General features: G+C 43.6%; 1 long non-coding RNA gene across 1 annotated transcript in view; it reads right to left on the bottom strand.

Moving 5' to 3' along the window:
- LOC307181267 overlaps window positions 1-13,735 on the bottom strand; it is a 920,325-nt gene that overhangs the window by 397,460 nt on the left and 509,130 nt on the right. The window lies entirely within an intron of this gene.

Below are 13,735 nucleotides of genomic sequence, written 5' to 3'. Positions count from 1 at the left end.
TGGCCAACCAAGCAAGCTTGCAAAGGAAATCTGCACTACAATGAAGTCTCACTTCCCCCCGGTCAAAAGGGCCATCTGAAAATAGTGTAAAATCCAGAAAGGCAAGACAGGCCATGGAGAACTTGGAGCCTTGTTATGCTGATGGGCGGGATGTAAATTGCCAACAGACACTCGGGAGAAGTGTATGGTGTTTCCTGAAACATCTAAAAAACAAAGCAACAGAGCCTAAAGCACTTCCACTTATGGTCCTATAGCTTAGGGAAATTAAAATCAAAAAGACACAGCCACCCCAAAGTTTGGAATGGCTCTGTTTACAAGAACCTCGTTTACAGTACAAGTTCAACATCGCAGAAAGTGAAAAATGGATAAAGAAGTTGTGGTATTTACTTACAAAGCAATATCACTCAGCAATGAAATCTATGTCATCAGGCCCTTAGCAGCACAATGAGTGGATTCAGGTACGATGATTCTAACTGAAATAAGTCACACAGAAAAAGAAACATCATAAGATATCAGTAATACACGGAATGTAAACTTGGCTACACAGGAACTGAATTCCAAAACAGAACAGGGTCTCAAATTTAGAAAACCAACTTATGCTTGCTTAAGGGGAAAGGTGAGTTGGGGTGCTGCATAAAACCAGAGATTGAAATGAGCACAGATAAAGTTCCTTAAGCCAAATATGGAATAGACAAGAGCTACTCCTTGCTCAACGAAATGGACTCAACACCCCATATTAAACGCCTAAGAATGTACCTGACTAGTAAGTATCTTAAAACCTATGGATTGCTATGTCTCCGAAAGAGAATCAAGCATGTGCACAGGGGGATAAACGCAGCAGTGATAGGATTGGAGAGGTTCGGTGAGCAAATGAAGACCCTTTGAAGTCATATTGCATGGTACCCATTCCACGGGTTTCAACTACCCAGGTTTAAGGTATTCTTCCTTCAGCTAAAACATGCATGTGGAACCTAGAGTATGATCAACCATGTGATCGGGAGACGTGTTCAAATATGTCTCAGTTTTCGTACCCTGGTAATCGGGTGCAACATTCCAGACGCTTTACTAACACTCTCCCGACTTGGAGAGTCAGTCCCTTTAACCTCCTGTTTGGCCCAGTTTGCAATTTCTGCGGAAGATGAACAGGAATAGCGAGAACCAATGAGAGACTAGCTGGAGGTGTCTGGACGGGCAAATTTAACTCTCATTTCCTACCAGGAAGAGGAATTAACCAAAGGCTCAGCGTGCCGTGCCGGAACCAGATTAGTGCCTGAAACCATCCTGAGGTGTTGCGGCCAGGTCATAAGAAAGTGAGTTGAAGAAAGGAGCTCAGGGGCACTGTAATTCACAAACCTGCAGAGTTATAAATGACAGCAATCGTCCAAAAATATACTGAAGTAAGGTTGCCAAGAGGACTTGAAAGCGGGGCAGAATTGCAGGAAACCGATTTCAGGAGGTAGACTGGAATTGCATTGAAAGCATAGGAAAAGAGGCAGAACGTCCACAATGATGCACTTGGCCAAAAAGGGCGTATGCGTTTTTTCCTGAATATATTCAGGAAAAAACGCATACGCCCTTTTTGGCCAACCAAGCAAGCTTGCAAAGGAAATCTGCACTACAATGAAGTCTCACTTCCCCCTGGTCAAAAGGGCCATCTGAAAAAAGTGTAAAATCCAGAAAGGCAGGACAGGCCATGGAGAACTGGGAGCCTTGTTATGCTGATGGGCGGGATGTAAATTGCCAACAGACACTCGGGAGAAGTGTATGGTGTTTCATGAAACATCTAAAAAACAAAGCAACAGAGCCTAGGGCACTTCCACTTATGGTCCTATAGCTTAGGGAAATTAAAATCAAAAAGACAGAGCCACCCCAAAATTTGGAACGGCTCTGTTTACAAGAACCTCGTTTACAGTACAAGTTCAACATCGCAGAAAGTGAAAAATGGATAAAGAAGTTGTGGTATTTACTTACAAAGCAATATCACTCAGCAATGAAATCTATGTCATCAGGACCTTAGCAGCACAATGAGTGGATTCAGGTACGATGATTCTAACTGAAATAAGTCACACAGAAAAAGAAACATCATAAGATATCAGTAATACACGGAATGTAAACTTGGCTACACAGGAACTGAATTACAGAACAGAACAGAGTCTCAAATTTAGAAAACCAACTTATGCTTGCTTAAGGGGAAAGGTGAGTTGGGGTGCTGCATAAAACCAGAGATTGAAATGAGCACAGATAAAGTTCCTTAAGCCAAATATGGAATAGACAAGAGCTACTCCTTGCTCAACGAAATGGACACAACACCGCATATTAAACGCCTAAGAGTGTACCTGACTAGTAAGTATCTTAAAACCTATGGATTGCTATGTCTCCGAAAGAGAATCAAGCGTGTGCACAGGGGCATAAACGCAGCAGTGATAGGATTGGAGAGGTTCGGTGAGCAAATGAAGACCCTTTGAAGTCATATTGCATGGTACCCATTCCACGGGTTTCAACTAACCAGGTTTAAGGTATTCTTCCTTCAGCTAAAACATGCATGTGGAGCCTAGAGTATGATCAACCATGTGATCGGGAGACCTGTTCAAATATGTCTCAGTATTCCTCCCCTGGTACTCGGGTGCAACATTCCAGACGCCTTACTAACACTCTCCCCACTTGGAGAGTCAGTGCCTTTAACCTCCTGTTTGGCGCAGTTTGCAATTTCTGCGGAAGGTGAACAGGAATAGCGAGAACCAATGAGAGACTAGCTGGAGGTGTCTGGACGGGCAAATTTAACTCTCATTTCCCACCAGGAAGAGGAAATAACCAAAGGCTCAGCGTGCCGTGCCGGAACCAGATTAGGGCCTGAAGCCATCCTGCGGTGTTGCGGCCAGCTCAAAAGAAAGTGAGTTGAAGAAAGGAGCTCAGGGGCACTGTAATTCACAAACCTGCAGAGTTATAAATGACAGCTATCGTCCAAAAATATACTGAAGTAAGGCTGCCAAGAGGACTTGAAAGCGGGGCAGAATTGCAGGAAACCGATTTCAGGAGGTAGACTGGAATTGCATTGAAAGCATAGGAAAAGAGGCAGAACGTCCACAATGATGCACTTGGCCAAAAAGGGCGTATGCGTTTTTTCCTGAATATATTCAGGAAAAAACGCATACGCCCTTTTTGGCCAACCAAGCAAACTTGCAAAGGAAATCTGCACTACAATGAAGTCTCACTTCCCCCCGGTCAAAAGGGCCATCTGAATAAAGTGTAAAATCCAGAAAGGCAGGACAGGCCATGGAGAACTCGGAGCCTTGTTATGCTGATGGGCGGGATGTAAATTGCCAACAGACACTCGGGAGAAGTGTATGGTGTTTCCTGAAACATCTAAAAAACAAAGCAACAGAGCCTAAAGCACTTCCACTTATGGTCCTATAGCTTAGGGAAATTAAAATCAAAAAGACACAGCCACCCCAAAGTTTGGAATGGCTCTGTTTACAAGAACCTCGTTTACAGTACAAGTTCAACATCGCAGAAAGTGAAAAATGGATAAAGAAGTTGTGGTATTTACTTACAAAGCAATATCACTCAGCAATGAAATCTATGTCATCAGGCCCTTAGCAGCACAATGAGTGGATTCAGGTACGATGATTCTAACTGAAATAAGTCACACAGAAAAAGAAACATCATAAGATATCAGTAATACACGGAATGTAAACTTGGCTACACAGGAACTGAATTCCAAAACAGAACAGGGTCTCAAATTTAGAAAACCAACTTATGCTTGCTTAAGGGGAAAGGTGAGTTGGGGTGCTGCATAAAACCAGAGATTGAAATGAGCACAGATAAAGTTCCTTAAGCCAAATATGGAATAGACAAGAGCTACTCCTTGCTCAACGAAATGGACTCAACACCGCATATTAAACACCTAAGAATGTACCTGACTAGTAAGTATCTTAAAACCTATGGATTGCTATGTCTCCAAAAGAGAATCAAGCTTGTGTACAGGGGCATAAATGCAGCAGTGATAGAATTAGAGAGGTTCGGTGAGCAAATGAAGACCCTTTGAAGTCATATTGCATGGTACCCATTCCACGGGTATCAACTCTCCAGGTTTAAGGTATTCTTCCTTCAGCTAAAACATGCATCTGGAACCCAGAGTATGATCAACCGTGTGAACGGGAGACGTGTTCAAATATGTCTCAGTTTTCCTCCCGTGGTACTCGGGTGCAACATTCCAGACGCTTTACTAACACTCTCCGCACATGGAGAGTCAGCGCCTTTAACCTCCTGTTTGGCCCAGTTTGCAATTTCTGCGGAAGATGAACAGGAATAGCGAGAACCAATGAGAGACTAGCTGGAGGTGTGTGGACGGGCAAATTTAACTCTCATTTCCCACCAGGAAGAGGAATTAACCAAAGGCTCAGCGTGCCGTGCCGGAACCAGATTAGGGCCTGAAGCCATCCTGCGGTGTTGCGGCCAGCTCACAAGAAAGCAAGTTGAAGAAAGGAGCTCAGGGGCACTGTAATTCACAAACCTGCAGAGTTATAAATGACAGCTATCGTCCAAAAATAGACTGAAGTAAGGCTGCCAAGAGGACTTGAAAGCGGGGCAGAATTGCAGGAAACCGATTTCAGGAGGTAGACTGGAATTGCATTGAAAGCATAGGAAAAGAGGCAGAACGTCCACAATGATGCACTTGGCCAAAAAGGGCGTATGCGTTTTTTCCTGAATATATTCAGGAAAAAACGCATACGCCCTTTTTGGCCAACCAAGCAAGCTTGCAAAGGAAATCTGCACTACAATGAAGTCTCACTTCCCCCCGGTCAAAAGGGCCATCTGAAAAAAGTGTAAAATCCAGAAAGGCAGGACAGGCCATGGAGAACTGGGAGTCTTGTTATACTGATGGGCGGGATGTAAATTGCCAAAAGACACTCGGGAGAAGTGAATGGTGTTTCCTGAAACATCTAAAAAACAAAGCAACAGAGCCTAGGGCACTTCCACTTATGGTCCTATAGCTTAGGGAAATTAAAATCAAAAAGACACAGCCACCCCAAAGTTTGGGACGCCTCTGTTTACAAGAACCTCGTTTACAGTACAAGTTCAACATCGCAGAAAGTGAAAAATGGATAAAGAAGTTGTGGTATTTACTTACAAAGCAATATCACTCAGCAATGAAATCTATGTCATCAGGCCCTTAGCAGCACAATGAGTGGATTCAGGTATGATGATTCTAACTGAAATAAGTCACACAGAAAAAGAAACATCATAAGATATCAGTAATACACGGAATGTAAACTTGGCTACACAGGAACTGAATTACAGAACAGAACAGGGTCTCAAATTTAGAAAACCAACTTATGCTTTCTTAAGGGGAAAGGTGAGTTGGGGTGCTGCATAAAACCAGAGATTGAAATGAGCACAGATAAAGTTCCTTAAGCCAAATATGGAATAGACAAGAGCTACTCCTTGCTCCACGAAATGGACTCAACACCACATATTAAACGCCTAAGAATGTACCTGACTAGTAAGTATCTTAAAACCTATGGATTGCTATGTCTCCGAAACAGAATCAAGCATGTGTACAGGGGCATAAACGCAGCAGTGATAGGATTGGAGAGGTTTGGTGAGCAAATGAAGACCCTTTGAAGTCATATTGCATGGTACCCATTCCACGGGTTTCAACTACCCAGGTTTAAGGTGTTCTTCCTTCAGCTAAAACATGCATGTGGAACCTAGAGTATGATCAACCATGTGATCGGGAGACGTGTTCAAATATGTCTCAGTTTTCGTACCCTGGTACTCGGGTGCAACATTCCAATCGCTTTACTAACACTCTCCCGACTTGGAGAGTCAGTCCCTTTAACCTCCTGTTTGGCCCAGTTTGCAATTTCTGCGGAAGATGAACAGGAATAGCGAGAACCAATGAGAGACTAGCTGGAGGTGTCTGGACGGGCAAATTTAACTCTCATTTCCTACCAGGAAGAGGAATTAACGAAAGGCTCAGCGTGCCGTGCCGGAACCAGATTAGGGCCTGAAGCCATCCTGCGGTGTTGCGGACAGGTCACAAGAAAGCGAGTTGAAGAAAGGAGCTCAGGGGCACTGTAATTCACAAACCTGCAGAGTTATAAATGACAGCTATCGTCCAAAAATATACTGAAGTAAGGCTGCCAAGAGGACTTGAAAGCGGGGCAGAATTGCAGAAAACCGATTTCAGGAGGTAGACTGGAATTGCATTGAAAGCATAGGAAAAGAGGCAGAACGTCCACAATGATGCACTTGGTCAAAAAGGGCGTATGCGTTTTTTCCTGAATATATTCAGGAAAAAACGCATACGCCCTTTTTGGCCAACCAAGCAAGCTTGCAAAGGAAATCTGCACTACAATGAAGTCTCACTTCCCCCCGGTCAAAAGGGCCATCTGAAAAATGTGTAAAATCCAGAAAGGCAGGACAGGCCATGGAGAACTGGGAGCCTTGTTATGCTGATGCGCGGGATGTAAATTGCCAACAGACACTCGGGAGAAGTGTATGGTGTTTCCTGAAACATCTAAAAAAGAAACAACAGAGCCTAGGGCACTTCCACTTATGGTCCTATAGCTTAGGGAAATTAAAATCAAAAAGACACAGCCACCCCAAAGTTTGGGACGCCTCTGTTTACAAGAACCTCGTTTACAGTACAAGTTCAACATCGCAGAAAGTGAAAAATGGATAAAGAACTTGTGGTATTTACTTACAAAGCAATATCACTCAGCAATAAAATGTATGTCATCAGGCCCTTAGCAGCACAATGAGTGGATTCAGGTATGATGATTCTAACTGAAATAAGTCACACAGAAAAAGAAACATCATAAGATATCAGTGATACACGGAATGTAAACTTGGCTACACAGGAACTGAATTACAGAACAGAATAGGGTCTCAAATATAGAAAACCAACTTATGATTGCTTAAGGGGAAAGGTGAATTGGGGTGCTGCATAAAACCAGAGATTGAAATGAGCACAGATAAAGTTCCTTAAGCCAAATATGGAATAGACAAGAGCTACTCCTTGCTCAACGAAATGGACTCAACACCGTATATTAAACGCCTAAGAATGTACATGACTAATAAGTATCTTAAAACCTATGGATTACTATGTCTCCGAAAGAGAATCAAGCATGTGTACAGGGGCATAAACGCAGCAGTGATAGGATTGGAGAGGTTCGGTGAGCAAATGAAGACCCTTTGAAGTCATATTGCATGGTACCCATTCCACGGGTTTCAACTACCCAGGTTTAAGGTATTCTTCCTTCACCTAAAACATGCACGTGGAACCTAGAGCATGATCAACCATGTGATCGGGAGATGTGTTCAAATATGTCTCAGTTTTCGTACCGTGGTACTCGGGTGCAACATTCCAGACGCTTTACTAACACTCTCCCACCTTGGAGAGTCAGGCCCTTTAACCTCCTGTTTGGCCCAGTTTGCAATTTCTGCGGAAGATGAACAGGAATAGCGAGAACCAATGAGAGACTAGCTGGAGGTGTCTGGCCGGGCAAATTTAACTCTCATTTCCCACCAGGAAGAGGAAATAACCAAAGGCTCAGCGTGCCGTGCCAGAACGAGATTAGGGCCTGAAGCCATCCTGCGGTGTTGCGGCCAGCTCAAAAGAAAGCGAGTTGAAGAAAGGAGCTCAGGGGCACTGTAATTCACAAACCTGCAGAGTTATAAATGACAGCTATCGTCCAAAAATATACTGAAGTAAGGCTGCCAAGAGGACTTGAAAGCGGGGCAGAATTGCAGAAAACCGATTTCAGAAGGTAGACTGGAATTGCATTGAAAGCATAGGAAAAGAGGCAGAACGTCCACAATCATGCACTTGGCCAAAAAGGGCGTATGCGTTTTTTCCTGAATATATTCAGGAAAAAACGCATACGCCCTTTTTGGCCAACCAAGCAAGCTTGCAAAGGAAATCTGCACTACAATGAAGTCTCACTTCCCCCCGGTCAAAAGGGCCATCTGAAAAATGTGTAAAATCCAGAAAGGCAGGACAGGCCATGGAGAACTGGGAGCCTTGTTATGCTGATGGGTGGGATGTAAATTGCCAACAGACACTGGGGAGAAGTGTATGGTGTTTCCTGAAACATCTAAAAAACAAAGAAACAGAGCCTAGGGCATTTCCACTTATGGTCCTATAGCTTAGGGAAATTAAAATCAACAAGACACAGCCACCCCAAAGTTTGGGACGCCTCTGTTTACAAGAACCTCGTTTACAGTACAAGTTCAACATCGCAGAAAGTGAAAAATGGATAAAGAAGTTGTGGTATTTACTTACAAAGCAATATCACTCAGCAATGAAATCTATGTCATCAGGCCCTTAGCAGCACAATGAGTGGATTCAGGTATGATGATTCTAACTGAAATAAGTCACACAGAAAAAGAAACATCATAAGATATCAGTAATACACGGAATGTAAACTTGGCTACACAGGAACTGAATTACAGAACAGAACAGTGTCTCAAATTTAGAAAACCAACTTATGCTTGCTTAAGGGGAAAGGTGAGTTGGGGTGCTGCATAAAACCAGAGATTGAAATGAGCACAGATAAAGTTCCTTAAGCCAAATATGGAATAGACAAGAGCTACTCCTTGCTCAACGAAATGGACTCAACACCCCATATTAAACGCCTAAGAATGTACCTGACTAGTAAGTATCTTAAAACCTATGGATTGCTATGTCTCCGAAAGAGAATCAAGCATGTGTACTGGGGCATAAACACAGCAGTGATAGGATTGGAGAGGTTCGGTGAGCAAATGAAGACCCTTTGAAGTCATATTGCATGGTACCCATTCCACGGGTGTCAACTCTCCAGGTTTCAGGTATTCTTCCTTCAGCTAAAACATGTATGTGGAACCCAGATTATGATCAACCGTGTGATCGGGAGACGTGTTCAAATATGTCTCAGTTTTCGTCCCCTGGTACTCGGGTGCAACATTCCAGACGCTTTACTAACACTCTCCTCACTTGGAGAGTCAGCGCCTTTAACCTCCTGTTTGGCCTAGTTTGCAATTTCTGTGGAAGATGAACAGGAATAGTGAGAACCAATGAGAGACTAGCTGTAGGTGTCTGGACGGGCAAATTTAACTCTCATTTCCCACCAGGAAGAGGAATTAAACAAAGGCTCAGCGTGCCATGCCGGAACCAGATTAGTGCCTGAAGCCATCCTGCGGTGTTGCGGCCAGCTCACAAGAAAGCGAGTTGAAGAAAGGAGCTCAGGGGCATTGTAATTCACAAACCTGCAGAGTTATAAATGACAGCTATCGTCCAAAAATATACTGAAGTAAGGCTGCCAAGAGGACTTGAAAGCGGGGCAGAATTGCAGGAAACCGACTTCAGGAGGTAGACTGGAATTGCATTGAAAGCATAGGAAAAGAGGCAGAACGTCGACAATGATGCACTTGGCCAAAAAGGGCGTATGCGTTTTTTCCTGAATATATTCAGGGAAAAACGCATACGCCCCTTTTGGCCAACCAAGCAAGCTTGTACAGGAAATCTGCACTACAATGAAGTCTCACTTCCCCCCGGTCAAAAGGGCCATCTGAAAAAAGTGTAACATCCAGAAAGGCAGGACAGGCCATGGAGAACTGGGAGCCTTGTTATGCTGATGGGCGGTATGTAAATTACCAACAGACACTCGGGAGAAGTGTATGGTGTTTCCTGAGACATCTAAAACACAAAGCAACAGAGCCTAGGGCACTTCCACTTATGGTCCTATAGCTTAGGGAAATTAAAATCAAAAAGACACAGCCACCCCAAAGTTTGGGACGGCTCTCTTTACAAGAACCTCATTTACGGTACAAGTTCAATATCGCAGAAAGTGAAAAATGGATAAAGACGTTGTGGTACTTACGTACAATGCAGTATCACTCAGCAATGAAATCTATGTCATCAGGCCCGTAGCAGCATAATGAGTGGATTCAGGTATGATGATTCTAACTGAAATAAGTCACACAGAAAAAGAAACATCATAAGATATCACTAATACACGGAAGATAAACTTGGCTACACAGGAACTGAATTACAGAACAGAACAGTGTCTCAAATTTAGAAAACCAACTTATGCTTGCTTAAGGGGAAAGGTGAGTTGGGGTGCTGCATAAAACCAGAGATTGAAATGAGCACAGATAAAGTTCCTTAAGCCAAATATGGAATAGACAAGAGCTACTCCTTGCTCAACGAAATGGACTCAACACCCCATATTAAACGCCTAAGAATGTACCTGACTAGTAAGTATCTTAAAACCTATGGATTGCTATGTCTCCGAAAGAGAATCAAGCATGTGTACCGGGGCATAAACACAGCAGTGATAGGATTGGAGAGGTTCGGTGAGCAAATGAAGACCCTTTGAAGTCATATTGCATGGCACCCATTCCACGGGTTTCAACTACCCAGGTTTAAGGTATTCCTCCTTCAGCTAAAACATGCATGTGGAACCCAGAGTATGATCAACCGTGTGATCGGGAGACATGTTCAAATATGTCTCAGTTTTGGTCCCCTGGTACTCGGGTGCAACATTCCAGACGCTTCACTAACACTCTCCCGACTTGGAGAGTCAGTGCCTTTAACCTCCTGTTTGGCCCAGTTTGCAATTTCTGCGGAAGATGAACAGGAATAGGGAGAACCAATGAGAGACTAGCTGGAGGTGTCTGGACGGGCAAATTTAACTCTCATTTCCCACCAGGAAGAGGAATTAACCAAAGGCTCAGCGTGCCGTGCCGGAACCAGATTAGGGCCTGAAGCCATCCTGCGGTGTTGCGGCCAGGTCACAAGAAAGCGAGTTGAAGAAAGGAGCTCAGGGGCACTGTAATTCACAAACCTGCAGAGTTATAAATGACAACTATCGTCCAAAAATATACTGAAGAAAGGCTGCCAAGAGGACTTGAAAGCGGGGCAGAATTGCAGGAAACCGATTTCAGGAGGTAGACTGGAATTGCATTGAAAGCATAGGAAAAGAGGCAGAACGTCCACAATGATGCACTTGGCCAAAAAGGGCGTATGCGTTTTTTCCTGAATATATTCAGGAAAAAACGCATACGCCCTTTTTGGCCAACCAAGCAAGCTTGCAAAGGAAATCTGCACTACAATGAAGTCTCACTTCCCCCAGGTCAAAAGGGCCATCTGAAAAAAGTGTAAAATCCAGAAAGGCAGGACAGGCCATGGAGAACTGGGAGCCTTGTTATGCTGATGGGCGGGATGTAAATTGCCAACAGACACTTGGGAGAAGTGTATGGTGTTTCCTGAAACATCTAAAAAACAAAGCAACAGAGCCTAGGGCACTTCCACTTATGGTCCTATAGCTTAGGGAAATTAAAATCAAAAAGACACAGCCACCCCAAAGTTTGGGACGCCTCTGTTTACAAGAACCTCGTTTACCGAACAAGTTCAATATCACAGAAAGTGAAAAATGGATAAAGAACTTGTGGTACTTACATACAATGCAGTATCACTCAGCAATGAAATCTATGTCATCAGGCCCGTAGCAGCATAATGAGTGGATTCAGGTACGATGATTCTAACTGAAATAAGTCACACAGAAAAAGAAACATCATAAGATATCACTAATACACGGAAGATAAACTTGGCTACAGAGGAACTGAATTCCAAAACAGAACAGGGTCTCAAATTTAGAAAACAAACTTATGCTTGCTTAAGGGGAAAGGTGAGTTGGGGTGCTGCATAAAACCAGAGATTGAAATGAGCACAGATAAAGTTCCTTAAGCCAAATATGGAATAGACAAGAGCTACTCCTTGCTCAACGAAATGGAATCAACACCCCATATTAAACGCCTAAGAATGTACCTGACTAGTAAGTATCTTAAAACCTATGGATTGCTATGTCTCCGAAAGAGAATCAAGAATGTGTACAGGGGCATAAACGCAGCAGTGATAGGATTGGAGAGGTTCGGTGAGCAAATGAAGACCCTTTGAAGTCATATTGCATGGTACCCATTCCACGGGTTTCAACTACCCAGGTTTAACGTATTCTTCCTTTAGCTAAAACATGCATGTGGAACCTAGAGTATGATCAACCGTTTGATCGGGAGACGTGTTCAAATATGTCTCAGTTTTCGTACCCTGGTACTCGGGTGCAACATTCCAGACGCTTTACTAACACTCTCCCGACTTGGAGAGTCAGTCCCTTTAACCTCCTGTTTGGCCCAGTTTGCAATTTCTGCGGAAGATGAACAGGAATAGCGAGAACCAATGAGAGAATAGCTGGAGGTGTCTGGACGGGCAAATTTAACTCTCATTTCCCACCAGGAAGAGGAATTAACCAAAGGCTCAGCGTGCCGTGCCGGAACCAGATTAGGGCCTGAAGCCATCCTGCGGTGTTGCGGCCAGGTCACAAGAAAGCGAGTTGAAGAAAGCAGCTCAGGGGCACTGTAATTCACAAACCTGCAGAATTATAAATGACAGCTATTGTTCAAAAATATACTGAAGTAAGCCTGCCAAGAGGACTTGAAAGCGGGGCAGAATTGCAGGAAACCGATTTCAGGAGGTAGACTGGAATTGCATTGAAAGCATAGGAAAAGAGGCAGAACGTCCACAATCATGCACTTGGCCAAAAAGGGCGTATGCGTGTTTTCCTGAATATATTCAGGAAAACACGCATACGCCGTTTTTGGCCAACCAAGGAAGCTTGCAAAGGAAATCTGCACTACAATGAAGTCTCACTTCCCGCAGGTCAAAAGGGCCATCTGAAAAAAGTGTAAAATCCAGAAAGGCAGGACAGGTCATGGAGAACTGGGAGCCTTGTTATGCTGATGGGCGGGATGTAAATTACCAACAGACACTCGGGAGAAGTGTATGGTGTTTCCTGAAACATCTAAAAAACAAAGCAACAGAGCCTAGGGCACTTCCACTTATCGTCCTATAGCTTAGGGGAATTAAAATCAAAAAGACACAGCCACCCCAAAGTTTGGGATGCCTCTGTTTACAAGAACCTCGTTTACCGTACAAGTTCAATATCACAGAAAGTGAAAAATGGATAAAGAACTTGTGGTACTTACGTACAATGCAGTATCACTCAGCAATGAAATCTATGTCATCAGGCCCGTAGCAGCATAATGAGTGGATTCAGGTACGATGATTCTAACTGAAATAAGTCACACAGAAATGGAAACATCATAAGATATCACTAATACACGGAATGTAAACTTGGCTACACAGGAACTGAATCCCAAAACAGAACAGGGTCTCAAATTTAGAAAACCAACTTATGCTTGCTTAAGGGTAAAGGTGAGTTGGGGTGCTGCATAAAACCAGAGATTGAAATGAGCACAGATAAAGTTCCTTAAGCCAAATATGGAATAGACAAGAGCTACTCCTTGCTCAACGAAATGGACTCAACACCCCATATTAAACGCCTAAGAATGTACCTGACTAGTAAGTATCTTAAAACCTATGGATTGCTATGTCTCCAAAAGAGAATCAAGCGTGTACGGGGGCAATAACGCAGCAGTGATAGGATTGGAGAGGTTCGGTGAGCAAATGAAGACCCTTTGAAGTCATATTGCATGGTATCCATTCCACGGGTCTCAACTCTCCAGTTTTAAGGTATTCTTCCTTCAGCTAAAACATGCATGTGGAAACCAGAGTATGATCAACCGTGTGATCGGGAAACATGTTCAAATATGTCTCAGTTTTGGTCCCCTGGTACTCGGGTGCAACATTCCAGACGCTTCACTAACACTCTCCCGACTTGGAGAGTCAGTGCCT

This window comes from Stenella coeruleoalba, assembly GCF_951394435.1.
Source record: "Stenella coeruleoalba genome assembly, contig: scaffold_41, whole genome shotgun sequence".
NCBI lineage: Eukaryota > Metazoa > Chordata > Mammalia > Artiodactyla > Delphinidae > Stenella > Stenella coeruleoalba.
This window is presented reverse-complemented; position numbering and strand designations above follow the sequence as displayed.